Raw genomic sequence first — 21,157 nt, 5'->3', positions numbered from 1 at the left:
TTTTTATTATAAAAATAGAAAAGAAAGCCCCCAAATCTTCTTCTTCTTCTTCATCTTTCGGCTTGCTCCCGTTAGGGGTCACCACAGCGGACCAACTGTCTCCATTTTGCTCTATCCTCCACATCTTCCATTGACACTCCAACCACCCTCATGTCCGCAAAAGAAAGCCCCCAAATGGGAGTTACATTTTCATTTCAGAAAAAGAAAGAAAACCAAGAAACAATTTCTGAACAAAGGAAAGGATGAATCGAGTAGATTACATACAAAACATTTCACAAAAGGATAAACATTCCTCTCGGACTCTGCAAATAACTTCCTTTATGCACCATTTTGATTCAAACTGCGGTAATCTTCCATTTACTGAAAATAAAGCAAAATCCAATTTAACGCGACTTATTACAAGATTTTGTTCATTACATCTTCATAATTTACTCCAACACCATCAAGTTTTCTTTTCCTTGACTTATATACTGCCATCTTTGCCTGAGCAAGCAGGAAATTGGCCAACACAGTATTGGAATTTTTGTGTGTGATATCCAATCCGTAGATGAACACACAAATGTTAAAAATCAAACTAAACCTCACAAAACAATTCTGAAGTAAAATAAATAAAGGTGCCAACCGTTGGCATTCAACATAGATGTGAAAAAGGTTTTCAGATTTCTTACAAAAAGGACATTCATCTACAAGCAGATTTGAAAAACAGTGTAACAAGTGATAAGGAAGGAAGGATCCAGTGTACTAGTCTCCATTGGAGGTCACCATGTCGTGGTGGTACAGGAGGGTGATAAAAACCTTTCCAGTTCGGAAGATAAGGGGAGAACAAGGTTAGAGGTCTCTTCATCGAACCTTCTGCTGTGTTATTATTCCCGCGCTTTCAAAGAAAAGCAGGAATATTGTGATTGTCTCCGCCGTCCATCCGTCCGTCTGTCTGTCTTACCCTGTAATTCTTCTTCCACCGTTTGAAATAGGAACTTGAAACTTTGGGACATAGTAGATATATGCATGGGGAAGTGCACAACACTTTCGGATTTTTGATATGACCCCGAGGGGCCGGGCCAGAGGGGTTGGGGTCATGTGGGTCGTTTTTTTGAAAAAAAAATTGTCTTATAGCTTTTTAAATCAAACATATTCATGAGTTATACATTTAACAACATATTTTGTTAAACACATGATGATCAGAGGGTGCTTGGGGGGTAGGGGGTGCTTAGCGGATAGGGGGTCAAAATAGCTCCTCCTACACCGTTTGAGATAGGAACTTGAAACTTTGGGACATAGTAGATATATATATATGGGGAAGTGCACAACACTGTCGGATTTTTTTTAAGTGTATTTACCATTGTACATGGTAAATTCTTTTATAAAGAACTCACTTATGTGGTCCCCATGAGTGGCAAACAGTCACAGGTTTTACTGTATTTATCGAATTGATTATGAATAATTATTATAATTAATATTATAAACAGGTCATTCCTATGATTAAATTGATGCACAGTTCTATATTGCTGAACAGTGTTAAATTAATGTTTCATGAAATGTTGACATGTTGCAATGACTTCTGATTTAGTAAACATAGTAAGTCTTTGGTCATAAAGCACATCAAATAGAAAAGAATAATCAATCCATTTTGCAAGATAAAATTTCATCTAGCATTAATGGGATAAAGCAGTGCACGCGGGAATATGCGATAGTGTGCCATCGACAACGTAGTTCTAGTTTGCCGTTGTGAAAGAAATTTTACACAACCCAAATAAAGGTCTTTTTGTTTGGGAAGGCCATTGAAGTCTACTATACGTTAAAAGGGGGACAAGGAAGAGGGCTGGCAAGAGAAAAAGCACATACGAGTTCAGGAAAGGTAGAGAGAGAAGGTATTCGATGTGTATTATGTTCATTGCTTTGCTGGTCCTGCTCCCAAGCAAGTGCAAGCTGCGTGTATGTCCAAAACACACTACATAATATGCGTGCCACGATTTGAGAGGATCGCACACCGACCAGGCTTGCCAATGCATCAGCTCCGATCCAGCTACCATTTGGGCTGAGAAGATCTGCAACAGATTTAACGCCCTTGTCGGTAAAGCGTTGAATGAGACACCGATCAGCAGGCATATCGTGGAAAAAAAGAGTTGTAGAACAAAAGTTTCTTCCAGAAACATCTGTTTAATGTAAGAATGTGTAGCTCTTGTTATTGTCAGAGCTTGCCATGCATTTAGCATGCTCTGATAGAAACCAGAGAGGGGGGATGTGTCGATTTTGGAAAGGTCCATCAGGAAAAGAGAGTGGACATAGCCTAGCCTCCCAGCCTGTTGCAAAAGGTGACGAGTGACGTTGACCCATGGTGGAGAGGGTCACATGTATAGCATGCGCAGAGCAACTGAGAGTCGAAAGGCCATGAGCCAGCTCTTTATGTCGACCAGGCCTTGGCCTCCATCGGTCAGTGGTAAACTGAGGACCTCAGGTCGCAGCCAGTGTTTTCCATCCCAGAAAAAGGACACGAAGCACTTCTGGAGCTGTTGAAGCAAGACAGCTGGAGGATGCAGCACGAAGAACCTGTGCCATAAGGTAGAGGCCACCAGTGTGTTGATGACCAAGACCCTTCCACGATATGACAGTTGTGTGACCAGACCTTTCCATTTTTGCAGTTTACCCTCAACAAACTCGAGCAGACCGGCCCAATCCTTCGCTACAGTTGTATTATTACCTAAAAATACTCCAAGGTATTTCACACCATCATTGGCCCATGACAGTGGAGCAGGAAGTCTTGGCGCCAAGTAGTTCAATGGACCGAGCCAAAGGGCGCTCATTTTGTTCGAATTTACTTTCGCTGAAGATGCCTTTTCGAATAAGGATAAACAATAGCGAACGATGTTAATGTCATTGATATCATGTACGAATACACACACGTCATCGGCGTATGCCAGTACCTTGATGGGCCGTTCAAGCTGGGACAAACTAACCCCTGTTAGACTACAGCGCAAATAAACCAGTCGGGGTTCGATGGAGAGAGAGCATAAAGCTACCCAGAAAGAGTGTAACCGTGTCTAATTCCCTTGTTAATAGACAAAGGTTCAACAAGTTCATTGTTTATCTTAAGCACACAAGAAATATTGTGAAATAGTATTTTAATGTAAGAGATGAAGGTCCAACCAAGTCCAAACCACTCAAGTACTTCGAAAAGGTACCGATGATCAACACGGTCAAAGGCTTTCTCCTGATCAAGGAGAAGTCCTAAATCTTTAGGGCTTTTCTTGCACAGTTCAATGATGTCTCTCACAAGGGAGACGTTGTCATAGATGGAACGTTTTGGGACACAGTAACATTGGTCTTCCTTCAACAACGAGGATAAATGAGGAGTAAGTTGCGATGCCAGGGCTTTTGAAAATATCTTATAGTCCGTACATAACAGGGAGATAGGACGCCAATTTTCAATACTCAGCATGTCTCCCTTTTTTGGGATGAGGGTAAGAAGAACTCGTCGGCAACTCTGAGGTCGCTCTCCAAGCTGGCAGCTTGCGTTCAAAGGGTTAATGAGTTCTGGACCCAATACGTGCCAAAACTTCTTGTAAAATTCAGTTGTAAGTCCATCCAATCCAGGTGCTTTCCCAATGGCAAGGCCGTGCAGGGCAGTGCCAAGTTCATCCAAGGTGATGGGTCTTTCCAGTTGGGAACGGCCATCTTCACACAACACTGGCAGGCCAACGGAGATCGAGGCGACACTAACAGGATTTATTTGTTCCATTGAATATATTTTCGAAAAGTATTCCTTCACAAAAAGTTTGATTTCTGATTGTGTCAAGGTAATGGATGAATCTGCCAATCGCAGCTGAGAAAGCTGTTTACTGGGAAGACGTTTCTCTAACGAAAAGAAGTACTTGGTTGGTACGTCTGCCTCATTCAGGTGTCGCACCCTCATCCGAACTAAGACCACGTGCCTTCCTCTTGGTTATTTCCTTTAATAAGGACTGTTTCTCAGTTAAGGTTTTTTGTATGTTACTATTATTTTGTCCGATGACCCGTTGGAGTTGTAAAATCTCGAACTGTAATATTTTCTTTACTTCATGGTCAGCCCTTGTTGAGAAAAACTGATACTGTTGACAGAAACCTTTAATTTGGGTTTTTACTAAATCCCACCATCATATCAGCGGGTTAACGGAACAGCTTAACTTCTGCTCTAGGCGAGCCGTCCAGAAGGATTCAAAGGCCTGAATGAAGTTGAGGTTTTCTAGTAAACTGTTATTGGATTTCCAATGAGAGCTCCTTGGACATGGTTTAGAGAGTTGAATAAAGACTCGAGCTAGGGAATGGTCAGAGAAACCAGAAGGCACGATATCGGATTTATAAACTCCATGTAATAAATGACAATTTACATAGATGCGATCAAGCCTCGCAAGTGAGATGTGGTTGTTTAAACAATGACACCATGTACAAGACCGATTAGAAGGGTGCTGTATGCGCCAAACATCATGAAGATTATATTTCGCAATGATGTTTGCAAAAAGTTTTGTTGTACATGGTTGGGGTTCCGGCCCGTTCCAGTCAAATGAAGCATTAACAGCACAGTTAAAATCGCCACCAATGATTAGACAAGTCTGCAAATCCAGTGTTTGCAGGAATTTTCTCAGTTCGGCAAAAAAGGAGATCCGCTCGTCATTTTTGCTTGGAGCGTACACATTGAGAATTGTGAACTTGACCTGATCGATAGAGAAGGTCACGGAGGCAAGGTGTCCATCAATAATACTCATAAATTTAAGGCAGGACGGATGGAAATGTTTCCCCAAGACAAACATGATGCCTGCCTTTGACGTGGAGTTGTTACTGAAGAAACATTCCTTGTCCATAAATAGTCGCCACTGAGCCTGAACAGATCGGACAGCATGGGTCTCTTGTAACAAAGCTATGTCAAGACCGTTGACCTCTATCAGCTGTTTAATTTGGATCTTGTGGAGCGGACTCGCACCACCATGGACATTTATTGTTCCAATCTTGAAACTGGCCATGAGGAGAATAGTAGCTTCTAAGAATAAGATCAGAAGTGGGATAATTGATTAGAATCCCTTTTTGCCTTGGTGATCAGTTTTTTTAAGCAGTTACAGTGTGTCTGATGGAAACCGAATAAGTCAGGCTTTGGTACGATAGCCTGAGCGCACTCAGGGAAGGACGGTAGATCTGGAAAGTATTCCGTCAGGTTTATATTGCGTTTCCTGTATGTATTTTGTAAGAAGAGTCTTATTTGTTCAGGGGGGTAGGACTTTGACTGGTCAGCTTCTCCACAGTTTCCACCTGACTGTTCCTGTTTGCTTCCTCCAGGTCAGATTCGTCAGAGTCGGTTTTAGTTTCCGAGTCACACAAGTTTGTACCGTCCTGCATATCGACACTGTCGTCAGTATTGATACACGGATCTGTACTGGTTACCACGTCTATGTGCTCTTCCATTGTGGGAACATCTCCTGGTGAAGGAACGGAAATAATCTGGGGATTTGATTAAACAGAAACACCATCAGCGGATGTGGAGATCTCGCTTCCCTCGACCATAACGGTGTTATCGACCTCCAACAGCGTGGAGGTGTACAGTACTTTGGGGGTCTCTCGTAAAACATCCATTTTAACATTTCCTGCGTTTCCAGCTTCACCACGTGATGAAATGGGAGCAGTAACAGGGCTAACATTTGTTTCACTATTTCCCGCTGACAAGGATTCAGGGTTAACATTTGTTTCACTATTTCCTGCTGACAAGGATTCAGGGTTAACACTTACTGAAGTGACGGCAGGTTCATCACTAGTGGTCTGTGTATCACCGTCAATGGACTTTCCAATAGGAGAGTTTTTAATGAGTGAAACAGTTTTGTTTACTTCAATAACAGGTAAAGTGGTCTCTGTAAGGGAGACGTCGATGTCCTCACCAGCAAGTAGGGTAAACTTGTTGGCCGTAGGTACCGGGTCCATTCCGGGTCCATTCCAGGTCTATTCCGGGTAGGCCTCGTAGAGTGATGTCAGTCACAACTGCAGGAACATTACCGACAGATTCCTCGTTTGTAAATGCTCCTTTCTTCTGGGTTAAACGACCATCAGGTAAAGTATTTTTCTTCCTTGATGAAATGATGGTGAAACCATCCCAAACATTCGTTTTGCTGTTTGGACGATCGGACTGAGGGGGACTGGGGGTTATAACCGGACACGGGATTCGCTTCCTTCACAGTCGAGGAAGAGGAAGAGGAAGAGGAAGAGGAAGAGGAAGAGGAAGAAGAAGAAGAAGAAAAAGAAGATGCATCCTTGATGACGAGGTTTGTTTCATCGTTTGACGAAGTCACCTTTGGGCAAGATCGTTTCAAGTGTCCGAAATTACCACATTTGAAACATTTCAGGGTGTCAGTGGTTACGTAGACTTGGTAATCATGATTATAAATTTTGAGTTTTAAAACGATGTTCAAGGTTCTTTCAGCATTAGTGGGAGGAAGCACCACATAAGCTTGTCTCCGAAAAGACATCACGTGCTTCGTCCGATCATCCTGGCTACGTAAAGGTAACATGGTGATCTGAGAAACCACAGAACCATAACGAGATAATTCGGAGATCAGCGTCTCATTCTTCAGGAAAGGAGAAGCGTTCGAGATAATGACATTCACGGCCGGTGTGTCGAGAGGGGAGACGAGTACGAAATGTCCGTCGTCTGTTGATAGCCTGGTCAATACAATTTCATGAAAATACACAATTTACCGTCTGTCTGTCTGTCTGTCTGTCTGTCTGTCTGTCTGTCTGTCTGTGATGCATTTGGTCGTTATTTTTCCAATCTCAACCAAACTTGCCAGAGGGCTAAGGGTCCTACAACGGAGGTTGTTGCATTTTCATTTCCCCTCTCCTCCGGCGATGGAAAATAAGGGGAGGAAAATGTTGTGTGAAGGTCACAGATAGATTATCGTGGCGTTTCATGGGGCACACCCGCCAGAAGTTAAAAAAAAAACATGATAACTTGAACTATTCAATCAATTTCACCAATCGTATGATTACCTTTTTAAACAGTTGCTATTGTTGTTTAACACCAGACTGAAATAAATTTGGAGCAAACCCGATGTCCTTGAGATATTTTTGGCTTATCACATCCCCCCCCCCCCAACACACTACGAGCTAGGCATATATGTAGGCCGATGGGTAGGCCGCAATTACATTTAGCTTATCAAGGTGCTTAAAGGAGTCTTTACGCATGAATGATGTAACCCATTGCCTGTCGGATTTTTCTAGACATCTGATGATGTGTGGACTGTGTATGGATTTGTTGATAACTTATATTTTGGGGCTTCATATGTGATTTAACCGGCCATGGCTTCAAGTGTGATGTGCGATGTTGCCCCCGACACCATTACGTCCCAATTGTGAACTTTATTCGATGCATAACCCCATTCCTAATGGTTGCTAGCATTGTTTAATGCTCGCCTGAGGGGATTTTGGATAAAATTTGATGTGTACATGGAAACTTACACAAAGGGGGTGTATAGGCAAAGAGTCGCTGGTCCACACGCCTACCAGAAGTAAAAATTATTACAGCCACAAATGAGTAAAACCCCCACAACCCCCGGAAAAAAAACAGGCTTTAAAATGGTGTTAATGATGGATTTTGTTCTTCCCACACCAAAGCCAGGATACTAATGGCATTTCCCCGATGGACGGCCAATCTCAGTCGCTGCTTGAACCAGGCCAGTTGCCTTATATTGTCAGTGGATGCTACAAGCCTTCTACCGATACCACTAATGATGTTGGACATAGATCGGTCATGCACTCCGGTTGTTTTGATGGCGATTGATTCTAATAAATCAGTTTGGCTGAGGCCAGCGTATTTATCGCGTTTCAGAACTTCTGCATCAGTGACAGCTGCTCCAGCCGTTAAAGCTGTATTGTAAGCGTGTGATTTGGCGGAGGTGTCGACACAAGTGAAATTTCAGGTGAAGCTTTTCCCATTCTTGTGTGGGACAATAGTCAAGCCATTCAGGCAGGTGTTTTTTTGCCAAGGTCTGCACCATGGGGTTCCAGGACAGATGGTATCTCTGCCCCATAAAGGGCACGTTTGACCACATTGTTTAAGGCCGAATGCCAAAAAGCTCAATCGGCACTGAAACGGCATGACAGACCATGATGTCCAAGTGTTTCCATCAAATTACCGCATCAACATTTATGCCGCACACAGACTGATGCTCCAACTCGTAGTGCAACCGCACATCATAAAGACTCGGGGTCAAGCTGTGTTTCCAAAGAGGAAACGGGCTGCATGAAGCCATATCCTGCTTTCCTTCGTGGCTTCGGCCAAAAGACAGACTCTGGTGACCTGATCCACACTCTTCAACAGGCTGACAAAATAAACTCTTCCCGCCTCAACGTCCCATGCTTTTTGGCTAAGCCAGGACAGGCCTTCACAAACACCGATATGGGCTGAACTCCATGACAACACCGCTGCTGTTAACTCCCCCGTTTGTGCCAAACCACTTATGTGGGACAGAATGGCATCAATTAAGGGGCAAACTGCCAGCAATGAAGAGATGAAGCCAGGTAGAGTGATATCAATAGCCCTCCCGAAATGCAGACCTCCCTGCTTAACGGGGAGCATAGCTTGCATCTGAGCAAAATTGTTGAAAGCAACATTAGAGATTTTACTAACGCTTTCACAAACGGTGCAGTCAAAAGCTCCTAGCTGCACACCATTCAGGTAGGAGGGAGATGCTCGCAAGATATACAGGAGCTTGGGCAGGGCGAAACAGTTTTTGAGCAGCACAAATGCTTCGTGATCATCAGTTTGCTCCAGATGGCCTGCCATACGGATCAAGTCGTCGTGCTTCTCGATAATAGCTTTGGGCGAAGGCCTCATGGAGATCGGAGCACCACCAGGAATCAAAACAATCTTAATATCAGGGAGCACTGCCATAAATATGGCCTCGGAAAGTTGACAGTCATCCAGCGATGCATGGTTGAGGATGGTCAACTCGCACTTGCCATCATTGATCTCGAGGCCAATGTCGGTCAACCGGGCAATGGCATTCTGGAAGTCAGCCAGCACTTTCGCGGGTTCATCCCCAAACGAGGCGTCATCGAGATACCATATATTGAATTCTGACTGAACCCCCCCTGACTATTGGGTCAATGCCCAGGGAAAAAAGGCCTGGCCTGAAGGGGTCACCCTGTTGAATGCCAGTTGCTGAATAAATGGCCTTGTTGCCATTTAACAAATCAGAAGGCCTGGCATATGCCTGCCAGATGAGCGGATAGATACTGGGGTGCGCCTTCATACATCAGACAAAAAAATGTCACGCCTCAAGCAATTAAATGCATTACGCATGTTGATCTTCAGAAAGATGCGATTAGGAGGTGGATTTGTCAGATAAAGTCTAGCAGCGTAGACAGTCGCTTCACACTCACCTTTAGTTGAATATCCCAACTGGACAGGACATAGCTCAGCCCCGAGATCTTCAGAAAAAGATCGGACTGCAGCTTTGGTCGCGAGACGATGCAAAGTATTGCCCACAGCGATTGGATGAACACCACTGTCCTTCTTTGTTAGGGCAAATACATTTTCACCGAAAAAAACAGGACACACGGTTTCAAAATCCTCTCCCCGCAGAACCAAGTTAATGAACAGGGTAAGAGAAGAAAGTAAGCAGGCGCCCACATCAGCAGATTCCTTGCCTAAAAGAGCCTGAAGATGTCCCGGTCTGAGCCCATCGTGGCACGCAGCCGACCCAGATGGAAAAAGGTTGACCGAGATTCGGACGGAATGCTCAGAAAGAACCACCGGAGTGGTGATATTCACCATCGGGTGTGGCTGGTAGATTGAAGTCAAGCAGGGGCAGCTGGGTGTTTGGTTTTGAGGGCTTCAGTCATTTCGGCTGATTGTGGGGCATGCCCCTCATAAGATGCCGACTCTCTTATAGCCCCCTTGATATCCATATCAGCAAATTTTGCTTTTACCCTTCAGTTGATATGTTGAGAGTTATCGGCTTTACAAGGCTTGATTGTGGAGTTGCCAGAAAGGACGACTGGAAGTGGTGGCAAGACGTCCATTGCCAAAAACAAAGAAATTTTTTAAATAATAATAATTAAATAAATAAAAACTCGGCCACCTGACGCTTGACTTTGGAAGTCAATGAGACATCGAGGGAGTCCGGAGCCTCTTTATCGGGCACTCCAAGGCCAAAGTAACAAAAAAAAAGGGGGCGATACCAGGTCAAGAGGGCCTGGTTCTCAAGGACAATGTCACGGAAAAGTTTGCCAAGAGAAAATTAAAATAAATCGGTCAATTCCGTCTGACGACAATGACATAATGATAATTACAATGGCATAATAATATTAATGTTGCCACAAAATAATAATATTAATAATAATACTATTCACGATAATAATAGTAACTAGATATCTGCGATCACACAGCGATCGCACGTGACTTACTCCAAGAATGGCCATATTTTTTTCGGACCACCATATTACCTTGACCTTCAACATTTAGGGAAAGAGTGTAAATAGAAAAAAGTGTCCCCTACTTCAATCTATCCATAAAGTTCAACATCATTAAAATCGGAGAAAATTATTCAAGATGTGATAAAAGAAAATGGTGTTTTTTGTTAAATAGGTCACAATACGAAAAATGTCGGTCAAGGACACAAAACAAATATAAGGTGTACAACTTCAGTGCAGGTCCACTCTTATGATGCAAGAACATCTTGGAAGGCCAAGTGGTCTGAGATTCTGCATTGGCAAAATTGAGGCGATGACAAAAAAACAACACTATTTTTCAAGCCGTCATTTGGTTTTGACCTTTAACCTGGTGGGGTATGATGTAAATTAAGCATGAATGTGCCTTGCTCTAATTGGGCTATCCAGAGAGGGCAATTTCATTATGATCAGATAAACCTTCGTCGAGTTTTGATGAAAAATGTTAAAATGTCTATAATAATCGAGTCATGACCACAGAATTAGGTGAAGGTCAAAAAATTAGGGCAATTCCACATACTTTTAATTACCATTATTGATGCAAAATTTCATTCCGAAAGTCCCAGCCAGCTTAGAGTTAAAACTCGGACATTGGAATGAAAAAGGAGAAAAACCTAAACGGTGGTTTCGTACTCCTAAGAGTGTAAGACCTTGACCTTTAAACTGGAGGGGTATGATCTAAATAAACCATAAATGCATCTTCCTCCAGGCTATCCAGAGAGGGCCATCTCATTTTAATCAGACAATCCTGAGTCGAGTTTTGTTGAAGAAGGTTAAAATGACTAATTGGGTCATGACCATAAAATTAGGTCAAGGTTAAAAAAAAAATTTTTTACGTCTCACCCCACATACATTGTAAGTAGGGTAAGAATACTGATTCTGGCTCACTTTTCCCCATGTAAATGAATGGGGGATTTTCAGCGATTCATATTTTTTTCCCTAAAAATAAATCCCCTTTTTATCCCAAGGTATATTTATTTGTCTCCCCTTTTAACTTGGAGGTTGAACCTCATTGAATTGAACACCTGGGGGTTGAACAGCTCACTCATTGAACCTATAAAGATTTGTTCATTCTCAAATTCCTTCAATAGTTTAATTTTCTTTGCACAATAATCCCCATCTAAAATATTGACAAACAAAACATTTGAATCTTTATATTTTTGAAGATACCCCTTTTGTGCCATTACGAAATGATAAACTTCTCTTAATGCTCTTGTTTGACCACCTCCTGAGCCACAGGTTTTTTTTGTTAAGCCCCGCCCACTTTTATTTAAGCCCCGCCCACTTTTGTTAAGCTCCGCCCGCTTTTCATAAGGTATTTTTTCTAAGCCACGCCCACTTTTCCTAAGCCCCGCCCACTTTTGCTAAGCTCCGCCCACTTTTCATAAGGTATTTTTCTAAGCCACGCCCACTTTTCCTAAGCTCCGCCTACTTTTGCTAAGCCCCGCCCACTCTTACATCATTTCCAGTTCATCTCTGACTCACAAAGAAATCACTAGAAAATTACAGGATGTTATGGTTTTGAAAAATTTCCCAATGAAGGCTTGCCTAGGCTTGCCCAGGGAATTTCCAAAGGAAACCACACCCACCAGTCTTTCTCTATAAAAGCTTCAAACCCAGGCTCCATTTTAAACATTTGTTTTTGCTGGCTATGGTGTGCTGTGTGCTTGTCTCGAACTCTCTGTCTTCTATGGAACTAAACCTTCAAGTTGATGAACTGGATTCAAACCTCTTATCTGTTGAGGTAAGATTTTTATTTTCCTATTTTCAAACTTTGATTGAAGCATACTCATTTAATAATTAAATAACTTAATTAATACATTATTATTTTCTCTCACAGGAAATTGTGTCTGAAATACGAAATGAAAATACTGCTTTTGCTACAACTTGGGAGGAAATTGTTGGCTTGGTTGAAGACCTTATGAGCGACCAAGACCTTGAGTGGGATGACTTTGGTGTTCCTTGGAACTCTCTGTCTTGTATGGAACTAAACCTTCAAGTTGATGAACTGGATTCAAACCTCTTATCTGTTGAGGTAAGATTTTTATTTTCCTATTTTCAAACTTTGATTGAAGCATACTCATTTAATAATTAAATAACTTAATTAATACATTATTTTCTCTCACAGGAAATTGTATCTGAAATACAAAATGAAAATACTGCTTTTGCTACAACTTGGAGCGAAATTGTTGACTTGGTTGAAGACCTTGTGAGCGACCAAGACCTACAGAACGAGCAAGACCTTGAGTGGGATGACTTTGGTGTTCCTTGGAACTCTCTGTCTTGTATGGAACTAAACCTTCAAGTTGATGAACTGGATTCAAACCTCTTATCTGTTGAGGTAAGATTTTTATTTTCCTATTTTCAAACTTTGATTGAAGCATACTCATTTAATAATTAAATAACTTAATTAATACATTATTATTTTCTCTCACAGGAAATTGTGTCTGAAATACGAAATGAAAATACTGCTTTTGCTACAACTTGGGGCGAAATTGTTGGCTTGGTTGAAGACCTTATGAGCGACCAAGACCCACAGAACGAGTTCGTCCTTGATGACCCAACCAAAGAGTTATACCTTGGAGACCAGCAAAATCCTGAAAAAGAGTTTTACAGCAATAGTACTCATTGTGAGTTATCAAGACAATACCCACTGAACAAGTTATACGTTGATGAGCCAGAATACAAGTTTTACCTTGGAGACTCACAAATTTTGAAAAAATCAGTAAATGAGTTCTGCCTTGATGGTTTAAATAACTACCTTGGAGACTCAGGAAAAGGGTTCTGCCAAGATGGTTCTAAATATGGGAACTACCTTGGAGACTCACAAATTTTGAAAAAATCAGTAAATGAGTTCTGCCTTGATGGTTTAAATAACTACCTTGGAGACTTGGAAAGTTGGGGTTATTTTGAAGACTTGAAATGCTACCACTCTTTGGGATTTAAACCTATCAAGAAAGTTCTTACTCCCTCTTTCTATGTCATCAAACCTGAAAGCCTTAAAAGACAGAATTGGAAGAAGAGAAAAAAAAAAAAACGTAAAATATATATATATATATATATATATATATATATATATATATATATATATATATATATATATATATATATATATATATATATATATATATATATATATATATATATATATATATATATATATATATATATAGGTGGAAATCTCATTTTGAAAAAGACTGTGTTGGGTGAGGATTGAGTTGGGGTTGAGATTTTGAATGTGAGGGTTGGGGTTGAGATTTTGAATGTGAGGGTTGGGACACACACACACATACACATCAACAAACAAAAGTTAAGCCTTGACTATTCAGTTGAGGATTCTGTGTTTGGGGTTCACAGATGTAAGAACGTCCACCCCTTGACACACATTATATACTGTTATACACCTCGGACTTGGCCCTCGAGTGTCCACAACGGTGTATAGTAGGAGGGAGTGAAGCGCCAACCTATTGCTCCCATTGCACACACACACACACACACACAAACAAAAGTGAAGCCTTGACTATTCAGTTGAGGATTCTGTGTTTGGGGTTCACAGATGTAAGAACGTCCACCCCTTGACACACATTATATACTGTTATACACCTCGGACTTGGCCCTCGAGTGTCCACAAAGGTGTATTATCTGCTTAGTTTTGTCTTTTGTAATTCCTGTGAATAAAATGAACCTAAAATCTCTTCCCCTTCCAAATCATATATTTTATAAGTCCAAGGAACTGTATCTATTACATCAACAATTTTAAAAAGTTCTTTCGTCCATCGTTCAGTAAAACCCTTTTCAAAATGAGATTTCCACCTATATATTCTTACGATATCACCAACTTTGAACTTAGGTTTTCTGACATTAATCTCTTTTTCATATTTTAATTTTGTAAATGTTTCTGATGGCTTCATATTCGTTGACGTGTGAATCGTGTCATTATACTTATCCACAATATCCTGAATAAAAGATGACCATTGTTGTGAACCGAGTTGTGTGAATTTTTATATAGTCTCTCTTTTAAGGTACGATTAAAACGTTCAACAACAACTGCCTTCCCTTCATTAAAGGTACTGTATAATGTAATACTGTTATTTTTTAGAAAATTCATAAATGTCTTGTTATAAAACTCTCTACCCTCATCAGTCCACAATTTTTTAGGTTTTCTCTTACTTTTATTAAATATCTGTTGAAAAGCTAACATAAGAGTATTACCTGTTTTGTTTTTTAAAGGGACAACCCACGCATATCTACTCCTCAAATCAATAACGGTTAAAGCATACTTGTACCCCTTATCATTATTGAGTTCAATCAAATCAGCAGACCAGATATAATCAACTTCCTTGGAATAAACTTTCCTTCTCTGAAACTTTGTGAATATTGGTTTATGTAATTCATCAGCTAATTGCTCTTCAGTCTTAATGGCATCATTAGAGCCTATGAGTTTTTTGAATTTCCAAGTCCAAGTTTCAATTTAGCACTAATCATCTTCTTCACGATGAACCTATCAACTTTTTCTCTCAAGGTTGGATTTTGTATCAGAGACAAATTATACAACATTTTTCTATCGGCTTCATGCTTTTCTTCCAACGTTGTGGTATTCCCATAATCAATATCGTGTCTCATGCACACTTCATCAACTCTATTGATTGGTTTACTCCAGGATTTAGGATTGTCTGCCTCATCTAATCTTTTATCCAAGTTTGTGCCTGGACCACAGAAAGAATACCCTGGAAGATGTAATTCCCCTGGTATTCCAGTAGTTGTAAATTTACTTCCTGATAAAAACTTTTGTATATCTCCTCCGAGTTTGTGTTTGGAGATAAATTGATTTTTTTTTGAACCACACACCGAACATATACCTTTTTGTATAACCCTGTTATTTTTACTTTTAATATATGAAATATTTTTAGTATTAGTTTTCTTTTTACATTTGAGACAATAACTCATTTATTTATGAGAAAAATTCCTGCAGAGTGCAAAAACCTTTTTAGTTTCCAACATGCACATTTGAATCTTAATTTTTAAAACATAAAGAATCCTTAGAAATGCCTTCACTCTCTCCTCCATTTATTTAAGAAAAAACTTGAATGAAAATGAATAGCTTGACGATGTCAATAGTCTTGAAGAAAATATTGCAAATAGACTTGTCAATTCTTTGTTTTCCTCCTCGGTGGGTTGAGTTATTTTCTGTAATACCACCAATCTTTTTTGAATCTCACTGGTTTCCATATTTTGATATTTATTCATTCTCTCTCTTTCCTCCCTCTCTCTCTTCTCCTTTTCCTCCTTCTCTTTCTTCTCCCTCTCTCTCTTCTCTCTTTCCTCCCTCTCTCTATTCTCTCTTTCCTCCTTCTCTCTCTTCTCCTTTTCCTCCTTCTCTTTCTTCTCTCTTTCCTCCCTCTCTCTATTCTCTCTTTCCTCCTTCTCTCTCTTCTCCTTTTCCTCCTTCTCTTTCTTCTCTCTTTCCTCCTTCTCTTTCTTCTCCTTTTCCTCCTTCTCTTTCTTCTCCCTCTCCTCATTCTCCTTTTCCTCCTCTTCCCTCTCTTCTTCAACTCCTTCCTCATCCCTTACTATCCTTGAATCGTTTACACCCCATAGAATATTATACATATATTCATCAGGATTTCTTGTTATTCCTGTATCCAAAATAATTTTTTTTACAACAGGAAACCAATAAAATTTATTTTGAATTTCTAAAAGAGCCTTACCTTTTCTTAACCTTATAATTTTTTCATTATTTAACATTCTAATTAAATCTAAAGTTGTCGGTTTATCAACATCAGCATAATGCCAATCTTTTATTGAAAATACCTCATTCTTATGTTGTAGAACATATTTATTAAAATACCGAATACCCTTTTCTTGAAGGTATGCTTGGACACAGAAATGATAATTTTCTTGAAGCCTTCTTGCTGTCATTTATGTATTAGAAATATATGTTAGAATAATATTATGGCACGAAACACCTCCCCATCTTCCCATAGTTAAATCATTTTGTATTTCCTTTCTTATTATATATAATCCTGTTTTTTCTGTTTTCATGAGATAAACAAGGGCAAAACCATTATTATATTTACCCTTATTAAATTATTTTATTTGTTGTTTACCAATCGTGGCTCCACAAAACTCATTCTCGATACCAAGTGGATAATATTCTTCCTTACGAGACTGATTTAATTGTTCCAGGTCTTCGAGGTTAATTTTAAATGACCAATTATACCCTAAATCATTCATATCATACCCCCATTGTTCTATTCTCATACAAACGATACGCCCTTCTTTATAAAAATTTATTTTAATTCGAACTGTGAATTCTGTATGACCTGGAGATAATATCAACACTTCTGTATCTTTAGAATACACAGCCGTTTTATTTAAGTATATATATTGTGATAAATCGCTTAATCTCACCAAGTCATTCGCGTCAGTCGGGCTTGGATAATTTTTGAATTTATAAGCATTTTTCATGTTAATATTTTTGTTTATATTATATTTATGTCGTTCAGCCTGTGCCTTTGTATAATAATTTGATAAATCAATATCCAGTTCTTGAGATACACCAAAGATAGAACCATCTTTACCAACATAAGTCATTTATATTAGATTAAAAATAATATCATAAAATTTTTTATTTTTGTTGAGTTGAAATAACACATATAGACATAATTGACCACAACACTTGGAATTTAATTCTTGGACTTGAAATGTTTGATAAACACCATTCTGTAAGAATTTTATGACTTCAACAGGTGGTGGAAGACCAAAACTATCAAAATAATATTTGTCTTGACTATTAAAAATACAAACCCAATGAGAACCGTTCCCATCATTATCTTCTAAGTTCATAATAATATTCTTTGTATGTTTCGACACATTTGTTAATTCATCTCTCATACAAATAACCACATTATGAATTTTTAATTTCTTACAATATTTGGCAAGTTGTAAATTTGATGTTGTATTCTTTCCAAATTCTTTCAACCACTCATCAATGCTCATTTATTTATTAGAAAGATATAATCCATTACCTCTTTTCGTTAATTTTACACCTGCTTGTGCTATAGAAGAAAGCATATCTCCAACTAACAATCTCGCTTTATCAGGCAGACCTTCAAGTTTTTCAGCAAAATCTACAATTACACCACTTCCACTAATTTGTTTCTCCAACTCTTTGTTATGTCTTTCCAATTCTTTTCGAGCCTGGAGTTGAGCCTTCCTTTCGTTGGCAGTTTTGACCGCTGTTGAAATACCACCCGTCAATGCTCCAACCGCACTTAAACCAGCAAATAAAGGAATTAGAAATGGGAGAAATCCTCCACTCGTCTCTCTTATTGAATATTTTTTCAACATTGGTTTTGTCATTTTAATTTTAAGTGAGCCAGTGTCATTCAAGATTTTAACCTGTTCTCTTGTGAGCAAAACATCAATTCTTACTGCTCCTTTTCTCTGAATTGTATTAACGTTAATCGTACAAGGCTTTTGATTTTGAACACAAGATGATAGTTTATGAAGATTGATTTGATTAACATATACCGCAGTTGGTACTTTGCCACTCATTTATTTAACAAAAAATTATGTGAGACTAATCATCACACCATTATCTGTATTAATCTGCAATTCTGTTTCTTCCAAAAGCAAACAATATGTATCAACTTCTTCACTCTCCCCTCTTTCAATGTATAGGGAAGTATCCACTCGATTAGACTTTATAGTTTCCTTTTGAGCGCTCAGGTCAAACGCATAGATTGTATACAAACTTTTAAATGCTGTCATATCCAAAATAGGTTCTTTATTTCCATTACTTTCACACACCTTTTGGTAAGACTTGTATGCTTCAGCAAAATCATTTTTTTCCCAATTAATTTCCAATCTATCTCGTGGATAAAATGTTCCATCTAGAGAAATGCGAAGTTGTTTCACCTTAGCATTATCACTCAATGCATTATTCTTATCAGTCGCAGTATCACCATCTGGCTTTTTAAAAATCATCCACAGATATCGTGGCTTTCCTTCCAGAACACCCAAATTCCACGTGTAAGTAGTTTGATTGAGTTTAACGTGTTGACATCTTCTTTTGAGGTATGATACACTGAGTGGTTTCTTTGAGTTAAGTCTTCGATTCAACATCTCTTCTGTTTTAAGATTAGGAGTATATTCACTGATATACCAACTCATCTCCTCAATTACAAATTTATTCTGTTCACCAAAAGCACTACCAACACCAAAAAGCAATCTATTTTCATTATCATTCCTTTGTAGTTGAAATCTAATTTTAAGACCATACAGAACTTTATCATAATCACAAAATCCAAATATACCTTTAAGAGGAACTGCCACAGTAAAACTATTTTCTGCTTTTGTATCATCATTATACATTCCTTTCCTTTGAATATATCCAGGGTCTGTGTTTGTTCCCGTTGACATATCAGGAATAAAACCTTCGACAGACCCCTTTCCCATTCTATCACTGAATGTATAGAGTGTAAATTTCATCATTTCAGATACAGCAGAGACATAATCAACCGCTTCAACTTCTTGTGTTCCAATATACAATCGCACACTATCAAACATTTTCCAGAAGAAATCATTTACAAGTGTAGCGTTTGTGTTATTCCCAGCCTTAGTGAATTTAAATTTACACAACAAGAAACTTTCGGAGAGATTCAAATAGGTTTGTTGATTATTTATTTCAAAACTTTTTGTACCATTTGTATTCCAGTCTGTTCCAGTTATTGCATTTACCTTGAAGTAATCTTCTTTTTTAGTGGAGTTTGAGATAATAATAGTATCATCCAAATCATAGATACTATCAATTGCTTCCATACTTGTATTTATTTAGGAAAAAAGATGTTAAAACTTTTGAAACCCTGTTCCAAGTATTTGAATTATTTTCTGTCGTTCTTGGGGGACAACTGAGTTTTACCTTTCTTAATTTCTTTTATTGCTTGTAATTTATGAGATTCCTTCTGAGCATCTTTAATACTCTTTACAGCACCTGCTACATTTCCCACAGCAGAAGCAGTTGAACCAATTAGGTCTTTATGTTTAAGAATAGTTGAACCAATACCCATGAGAGTATCAATTATCCCATCTCCTCTAAATTGATGTCCGACACCCCTTTGTCTCTTAGGTTTATAGTATCCTCTACCAAGATACATACCTTCACCCTTGTAGTACGGGGAAAGGAACATCCCATCCCCTGTAATTATTTTATATTTTCCCAACTCGTGTTTCCTCACAATAACCATCGTATTTATTTATTGAAAAACTTCACGTAGGTGAATTCTGATGGATATAACTTCTCCATTAAAAGAAATCACACGATTATCTTGGTCGGTTATCCTAAAATTTACTCTGTGTATGGTTTTTCCTGACACAGGTAAATAAACCAAATTTTTAGGTTCCATATTGAATTTATAACCAATTGGGGTTGAGTATGCGCTGAATGAAAATATTGTATTTGTTTTTTTTCCATCATTATAAGCACCATCAATCAAATCACAGTGAATTAACACCGAATTTATTCCTGAGGATATTTGAATGACATTATCACTGTAAAACGTCCCATTAGTTTCAATCTTTTTTGAGGAGAAACCTAATAACTCTCTAAATGAATTATCAATTGTGAAATCAACCTTGTAGTTATTTTTAACTTTAATCGTTGATTTTGAAGTATGTTTTTGAATGTTTATAACAATATTTTTTGGTTCATCACCCTGTTCTTTCATAAGACGAGCAATTTCGGAAGATATTTGAGAAATCTCGTATGCTCCGGTGAGACTGTTATCGTTTTGTATCCACTTCCCGGATTATAACTAAACTTGTCATTTTTCTCGGTTATATTAAATAAGGTATTATAAGTTTCCATGGACAATAAAGATGCCTCATATTCTTTTGTTGTGTCAAGTTGTAGTGGGTATGGGAATGAAGATGTGTGGTCGCTTGTTGTGAAATTAAAACTCAGGATTGTGTTTCTCATCTTATTTAATATGAGATAAAATGTCTTTATATTGAGATTTATTAATTATTTTCATGTTCATCAACTGGTCTAAAATGGCTGATGCTTCATTAAAACAATTGTTATTTCCAGCCTTCTTACTGCCTAACAACAATAACAGTCTATTAACTAATTGCGATGGGTCATTTGGAAGAAAACTAATACCTGAACCAAGGATACTTAAAGCCTGAATAATGTGTTTCTCCTTCTCATTCTTCCTACTTTTACCAGAAAGAATAACCTTATAATTTAGAGTGTTCAGCAAATCAATATATACTCTATCATCATTATTTTCCATATCCAATGGTTTATCAATATACTTTGATTCATCCCTCACAGTTGAACCTTGTCTTCCATCTTTTGTGAGAAGAAACATTAATCTCGGAGTTAGTTTAACAGGGGGTTGAGCAGAACTTAAGAACCTTAATTCATCATTAAATATCAATACCTTTTCTTGAACAAGATGAAATATTGCTGGTTGTTCTGTTGGAATGAGTCCTGCTTTGGTTTTTGAATCCGCTGAATATTCATTGTTTTGAACAGCATTCACAATATAATCAGGGGGTTGATTAATCTCTTCCAGTTGTTGAAATAAACCTTCATCATATTCTAATTCTCCAATATGCTCTAATTCTTCCTCCGTCATTTGACTGAAATCTTTTAACATTTGAAGCTTTCTGGGAGTATATTCTACTG

At 38.6% G+C, this 21,157-nt stretch overlaps 1 protein-coding gene and 1 long non-coding RNA gene across 3 annotated transcripts in view; one reads left to right on the top strand and one right to left on the bottom strand.

Annotated features, from left to right (window-relative positions):
• The window catches only part of LOC147020805 (small conductance calcium-activated potassium channel protein 2-like), a 224,173-nt gene that overhangs the window by 99,158 nt on the left and 103,858 nt on the right, over nt 1-21,157 (bottom strand). The window lies entirely within an intron of this gene.
• LOC147020806 (uncharacterized) lies at nt 11,772-14,442 on the top strand. The gene is made up of 3 exons (XR_015062120.1): nt 11,772-12,208; nt 12,305-12,499; nt 12,593-14,442. It is a non-coding gene; the product is annotated as an uncharacterized LOC147020806 (long non-coding RNA).

The sequence above is a fragment of the Eptatretus burgeri genome, chromosome 9, assembly GCF_056783735.1.
Source record: "Eptatretus burgeri isolate ZD-2024b chromosome 9, Ebu_testis_v1, whole genome shotgun sequence".
NCBI classification, from domain to species: domain Eukaryota; kingdom Metazoa; phylum Chordata; class Myxini; order Myxiniformes; family Myxinidae; genus Eptatretus; species Eptatretus burgeri.
Note: the sequence above shows the minus strand (reverse complement) of the source record. Positions and strands in the feature narration are given on the sequence as shown.